Here is a 7,542-nt window from a genome sequence, read left to right as displayed (position 1 = left end):
ACCCCTGCTTGTTGGTGTATGTCCTAGAAGATTTTGGGAATGTTTCAGACTTTCAGACTAGCCCCCTGATTACATGTGATGGGCTCAAAATAATAATAATTAATAATAAATTAATAATAACTAATAAAAAATAATAAGTAACTGGTTGAATATTTTTTTGACAAAAAATGGCTTTTCAGACAAAATAAAATGTTTCATTTTGGTTGAAATGTTAAAACCAGAAACTAAAACCTGCAAAAAACAAACAGATTTTATTTCTCATCAAAAAAACTGGGGGGGGAAAGTTTGGGGAAAAAAACTGAACAAACAGAATCTTTGGTTGCGTTTGTATTGGGGGGGACCTGGCAACCTCCATAATTTAGATGTTCTTTGTCTTGTCATTTTTCAACCAGCTCTACAACTAATAATAATGCTCTGCCTATAGAACAGCTGAGTTTCATCTTTAGATCTCAAAGCACTTTAGACAGGATGGCTGTATCATTAGTCCCATTTTACAGATGGGGAAAACTAAAGCACAGAGGGGCGCCCAAGGTTACCCAGGGAGCCCAGTGCAGAGCCAGGCATCCTGAGTCCTACATCAGCGGCCCAGCCACTCGACTATAACAGCAATCAGGATTTAAATGGAGCTTTCTGTGTTAAAACCCTGAACAGACATTAAGTCCCTACGCATTTAACGCCACCTTTACGCGTTGCTCTGTCTTCACGTTAGAGAAGGCAGGTCAGAGAAATGGGCTTTGCATTTGGAGTGGAAGGTACGGTGGTTTGTGATGGTCCTTAAGTTCCTGGGGGAAGTCATTCAACAGTCTCAGACCAGCCCTGAGGACACTCTGTCTGCAGCACAGATGAGCTTGACCCTTATTGGAGAGAGTTCCCATGTGCCCGAGGAGCGGGATTGTTAACCATGGTCCTGGAACGTCAGTTAGATCCTAAATGCCGCATATGCCTGCACACTAAAATCTGCAGATGTTTGCACTGGCAGAGGAATTTGTTTTGTATCGCAAGGATCTTCTGGTGCTATCTGGCCACCCCTATAATTTAAACGGCCTTTGTCCGTTCTTATATCAGAAAGTGCTGGTATGGTTTCCCCTCTGTGATGTTGGAGTTATGAGCCGCAAGGACTTTTGTTGCTCAGCTCCTTTTGTCATCAGGACAACCCAAGGCATTGGCAACATTTGCAAGTAACCAGGCTACAGTGAATATAGCTGGTGGGGACATGGGCCCAGATCCTTAAAGATATTTAGGTACCTGATTCCCATTGATGTCAAAGAGTTAGGCACCTATATATCTTTGCGGATCTGGGCTATGATGTCTTGAGGAGGAACTGGTTCTTTTAACACCTGATGATGTTATTTATCCAGAACAATGGTTCGTCCCCAGCTGAAAGTTCAGATTTCCTAAGGGTCAAACCCAGTTTCCACTCAGGCACATTTCCTCTGAGCATGGACTGAGCAAGAACAAAGTAAAACTTGGCCCTGCAGATATAAAGTCCCATCTCCTAAGTAATTTCATAGTAGTTTCACGATCCATTTAATGTACGGTCAGTGGGGCCGGATTCCAAGCTGGTGTAAATCAGCCACAGCTCCACTGGAGTCAATAGGGCCAGATTCTCTGCTGGAGTAAATGAGCCTGGTGGATTTGGTCGACTGGGGCAGGAAATTCGTTAATCTGAGCTATTTTCATGCTATGCTAACATCCCCTAGACTTTACTGTGCAATCTCTAAGACAGGAACTTGGTACACAAGTAGTAAGGTGGATAACTGGCTAGCAAAGGCGAGAACAGCTCCTGCTCCCAAGACACCTCAAAAGCATGATTCATGGGTTCATTAGGTCCCAGAGAGCCAGATATACAAGCTGTCAGGTCCCGCAGTCAGGAACTGAGCACCCAGCTCAATGTGTTGTGTTCTTCTGAAAATCCAGCTGCTGACTTTGGTGTCTAAACAGATGCTGAGTTTTTTGAAATATTCTGTGTATCAAAAGAGTGGATCCTAAAGCCTCTTCTAATAGCTGCTGTGGCTTAAGGGGATTTACTGGTGCAGATGTGTTGGGAGTACATTTTTCTCACATCAAGGAACGACCAAAGCTCTTTTTACCATGGTCTCTTATGACCATGCTCATGGTGATGGGAGATGGTGAATCTCTTTCCAATTTGCATCACAGCCAAAGAGGGTTGAAAGCTCCCACAATGCGCTTGGGGCCAGAGCCTCTGTGGGTACAAATCACATAGCTTCAGTGAGTTCAGAATATCTCCCAACACTTCCAGTGGCTAATGTGGGACAGGTTCTGCCTCCAGGATGGAAGCCAGTGGGGTGGATGCTACTGCATCTCCTGTCCTGTGAGGCTGGCAGGGCTTGCATCCCTGCTCTGGGCATTGTGACCTGGTGCATGGGGTCCTGGCTTCCTGATGGGGAGAGGGGGGTGGCCAGGTCAAATCTGAGTGAGTGGTGCAGGACAGAGGGTTTCATGGGGCAAAGTGGGATGGTCCCAGGACTCTTGGAAGGTCTGAGTTCAGTGGAGCATCCCCAGCTGAGGATGTGGCTAGGAGACTTTTAATTTTATTCTCTACACATCCTGGGAGGTGGGATGATAGAGACACATAACAAGCACCTTCTACTACTGCATCTATTCTGCGTCATCAGGTCAGAAAACATCTTGTTATAAAGCACAGGCAAACAGTTCTTCCTTGGGTCCCCGCCTTCCCTTTTCCCCGGAAACCCCTCCCTAACAATCCCCTCTCCCTCCAGGCCCTCCCCTCCCTCCTTAACCCTTTCCCTCTGCATGATCTCTTCTGTCTTCTCTCTCCTCTCACTTTCTAACTTCTTGTTCTGCACCTGCTCTGCAGAGGAAGGTTAGTTTTATGGGTGAAGCACTGGACTGGGAGTTAGAAGAGGTGGGTTCAATTCTTGGCTGTGCCACAGATTCCCTGTTTGTCCTCAGGCAAGTCACTTATCCCCTCTGGATTTCAGTTTCCCATCTCTAAATCTGTCCCCTTCTTTTGTCTATTTAGACTGTAAGCTTTTTGGGGCAGGGACTGCCTCTTACTATGTATCTGCAGTGCCTAGCATCTTAGTACCTGATTTTGGTGGAAGCCTCTATGTGCCAATAATAAATATCTCTTTGTGGCCACATCCACCCAACCTTCCTCTCATCACTTTCCCACCTGTGTTGCATCTATTCTCCCCATCCATGCAGAATAAAGGCTTCAGTGACCTAACTCCATTCTCAGATCCCGGAATATTAGAGCTGCCTGGAAAATATTCATCAAAAGAGTTTTCCACCAGAAAATGCCATTTTGATTAAACTTACTCTGTTTGCAAAATCTCATTGGTTTTGAGGAAATTTTGCTTTGGGGAGCGGGGAAGCAGAAAACCATGTTTTGAAAATGTCAAGTTGTCCCACTTTGACACTTTTGGAACAAAGTATTTCTATTTTTTAGTTTCGGAATGACTTTCTATTTTGAAATTGACGTTGTATTTAAAAGAAAACAAACCGAGGTTGAAATCAGAAGGAAAGGTCTGTTTTGAGACATTCCAGACTTTTTGATTTGACCCGAAACAAAAGATTTGTTGGGAATTTCGTTATGTGAAAAATTTCAAAATTTGGGGTTTCCATCTCAATGCAGGGTGAATTTTGCTTGAACTGCCAAAATTTTTGGTGGGACGGACAATCCATTTTTGGACCAGGCTCTACAAAGTATGCAACCCTCATCCCCCTCTGGTGGTGATTAGGTCGCGGGGTGCAGCAGCGGGAAGAAAAGCTGAGACCTCTGATTCTAAAAGCATGGCCAATACCTGGTTCTGTTGGCCAAGGTGCCACCACTAGAGAGGGACATTGCGCTTTACGGATTGTCCGTGGGTTACAAATTCATTCTGTTGGTGATCAAAACACTCGCGATGGTTGGGATTTGGCCAGCGATGAGCCACTCGTCCTTAGATGCTTTGTAGGGAAACAAAAAAGTCTCCTGATTAGAGCTGGTCAGAAAACCAGGGTGGGGCTTTCCTGTGGAAAATTGCAACTTTTTTTATCCAAAAGGGGAAAAAAAGGATAATTTTTGACCAAAAGCGGGTCCCCCCCGCCAAAACCTAGAAAAGTTTGAGGCTCTGTAGCTTTCTGTGACATTTTCATTTGGTCAAAACTGCAGTTTTCCATTGTGGGGAAAAAAGCGGGTTTTGAGGGGAAAATTGTGAGCAGCTCTCATGCTGACGCTGAGGAATGTCAGCAGTTCAGAAGCTGTCAGGGCTCTTACTGCTCTCCTTCCAATGCCTCCACGATCCCAGCAGGGGATTCAGTGTTTGGAAAACGCCTCTGTAAGCTTGGCGGCGTAGCCTCTGAGGGTGACACGCTTCTGTCTCAATAAACGCCCGGTTTCAGATGAGCTTTTGCTGCGTTTTGTCCCAACGACGGACATGAGCTCGCTACCTTGAGCGCTGTTCATCAGCGCAGAACTGCTGGAGCCTTTTCTTTAAGGAGAGATAAGAACAAGAGATTGAGACACGGGGGTAGATTCTGGGCCTCTTTGCAGGAGAAGCCCGCAGGAATTGGGAAGTAACAGCCATTGAATTCTGGACGGCTCTGATTTAGAATCCCCCACAATCCTGAGCCATGCTGGCAGTACAGTCTAGTGGGAAGACCACTGTGCTGGGGTTCAGGAGACCTGGGTTCTAGTCCTAGCTCAGCCTGTGACCTTGCACATATCACGTCGCTGCTTGGTGCCTCAGTTTCCCCATCTGTAAAATGGGCATGATGCTGACGCTGTAAAGCACTTTGAGATCTGCTGATGACAAAAATGGGTTAAAGGCCCCGAAACCAACTCTCAACAAAAAATCTGTTTCAGCCCCAAATCTGAAACATCAATTATTTGCTCAGCTCGTTGTTATTTGTGAGGCCATCTCTGAGGATCAGTGCAGTGAAGGGCCTAAGGCATCACAATGGTGGGGCTGACAGCTATTATTGTGAAGCTTGCTCCTCATAGCCCACCCATCTCCCAGCTAGCCAACTTGATTCTTCCCCTGAAGACTTATTTTTTGAAGGACCCCAAGTGGGAATGCAGGGCAGAATAATCCATCCCCTCGCAATTCTGTCCACCACTCAGGGCGAATTTTTGACACACCAGTTTTGATCCATTGATTTTTTCGGTCCCATGTTCCTCTGGTTCGCTAGACATGCCCTCAGCGTGGTGCTGGGTTAAAACAGGAAGGCATTTTGTTTGGGCTAATTCAGTCTTTTTGTCTTTAACTCGTGCTGACTTTTTGATGTAACAGGCTGAGATAGACTTTTGTGACCGGGGACAACTTAAGAGTTCCAGCCCCCTGCAAAACACAACCCCACCTCATGAGCTTCAGGGGCCAAATGAGAAGCAGAGCGAACGTTTTGTCTCCTTTTCGGACACACAGCATCAGGCTTGGCAAGAATAACTGGATGCAGCTGCGGCCCATATGGAAGGTGCTGCTCATCTCTGCATCTGTCAAGTGGCTGGCTGTGTGACCTTTATATGGTAAACAGGCCAAGGTATTTAACAGCCAGGATGCAAAGAAACAGACTCAGGGGATAAAGCCACTTGTGGGTTATCATCACCTGGCCCTTTAAATGACATCACCCCAATGCGGAGCTAAATTCCACACCCCAAGTGGAGTTCCCTCTAAATGAGGCTTGACCTTTCCCCTCCTTGCTGGCCAATGTTGCGATAGATAGAGCTTTTAATATTTGCTTAGCCTTTGCAAAAATTATGATGATGAGAGCCACCAATTAATCAGCTCTTTCCCCTTCAGTACGATATAAGCAGAGACAAAGATCGTGTCACGGGAGTTCTTGGATGCATTTCTGCTAGTCCGTGATCATAGCTGCATCAACCAGACACACAGAAAGAAGTTAGTGCATGGATTAGGCCCCACTCAGGACTAGGCCCTACCTAACTAGGTTTTAAGTGATGCATAAACTTGTGCTGGCTGGCTGCATGGCTCCGAACTTTACCCAAAAGGCATCTTCATAGATTAAAAAAAGAAAAAAAAAAAGAAATCATTTTGAAAGGACCAAATAGCAGAGCTGGCTGGGCAATGTATTTTATTTTCTAATAAAAATCCCCACCCAGCTGAAAATTGTTCATTTTTTGATCTATATTTTTCACAGGGTTTTGGTTTTTTTTTTCACCAAAAATGGGAAAAACAGAATTTTTTTTTCGGTTTTTGACAACCAAAAAGGTATAGTTTTGGCTGTCAGAAAAAGGAAATAAATTAAACAAATAAAAGTTGGAGGCTTTTGATGAACGCCTGAAAGATGTTGATGAAAAACATGGTTTCTCATGAAAAGATCCATCTCCTCCGAAAGGGCATTTTTGGCTCCTGAAAAAATTTCCAGTGAAAATTTCGCAACCCGTTCTACCAAACGGCCATTTACTAATGATTATTTGCATACTCACCGAGCTCTCATTAAGCCCCATCATGTAGACGTCAAGGCTCCCTCCGACCCCACATCATTAGCAAAGCATTGGGGGACCTACGCAGATTTACACCTGTTGAAAATCTGGCCCAGAGGTTCCATTGCACCAGAGAGGGGCCAAAGAGAGAAATAACTCTGAGGATCAAACAAGAAGTTCTTCTTAAAGGAAGGAAAGCCTGGCGCTGCCTTGTCAGTCATTGCTGTGGGGGCGCTTCTGGCTTTGTCTGTTGCTTTAATTTGTCCATATTCTTTAAGCATGAAGAATACACTTAAGGAATGCCTGACCTTCTGCGTGGCTGAGCTTCATTTATTCTCCACATCCAGTCCCATGCCCTTTTAGCTAAACTGGAAGGACTCAGGAAGTTGCCTTTCTCCAGAAACCCAGGGGCCTGTGTGACATGCCTGAACACAGCTCTGGTTTGAAGGAAAAAGGCTAGTGGCTACTGGCTAGCAGGGTGACTTAGGAGCTGGGGGCCCTGAGTTCTAGTCCTGCTTCTGCTGTGTGGCTTTGGGCAAGTCTCTTCCCTCCAGCCCTTTGCCCGTCTTGTCTAGATTGTTCTCCCTTCCAGGAGGCAGCAGCTGTGTTTCGGAACAAGTGCCAAACAGAGTAGGGCCCTCATCCAGTTTGGCACCTCTAGATGCTACTGCAATTTTAATAATAATCCTGGGTTGTCCATGTTACCAGCGTCACATCTTCAGGCCAGATTTGCCGCGAGTGCGTAAGGCAATGGATCTGCATTAATTTAAACAGCTGTGGATCCAGTTGGGTGTCTTTTTTTCTGCTGACTCCCTACCCTCCAGAACCTTTCCAAGAGTCCCGCTGCTTGACAAATGCCATCCGCTCCCCAGCAGCTGGGCAGTCCTCTGAAACCCCCAGGACTCAATTCTAGATCATAGTACCTAGGAGAGCATCGCACAAGTGAGGCGGGCATCATCCCCCAAACCACAAGTGCAGCACACTACTGTCATTGTGGTGCACGCTGCCGCAGGGCAGCCATGTGGTATGCCCCGTAATTGTCAGCTCTGGGCTTTCTTCCACTTCCTCCGGCCACCACCAGAGACAGGATCCTGGACTGCATGGGTCACTGCTCTGATCTGAGGTGGCAATTC

The sequence above is a fragment of the Lepidochelys kempii genome, chromosome 20, assembly GCF_965140285.1.
Source record: "Lepidochelys kempii isolate rLepKem1 chromosome 20, rLepKem1.hap1, whole genome shotgun sequence".
In the NCBI taxonomy this organism is placed as follows: domain Eukaryota; kingdom Metazoa; phylum Chordata; order Testudines; family Cheloniidae; genus Lepidochelys; species Lepidochelys kempii.
Note: the sequence above shows the minus strand (reverse complement) of the source record.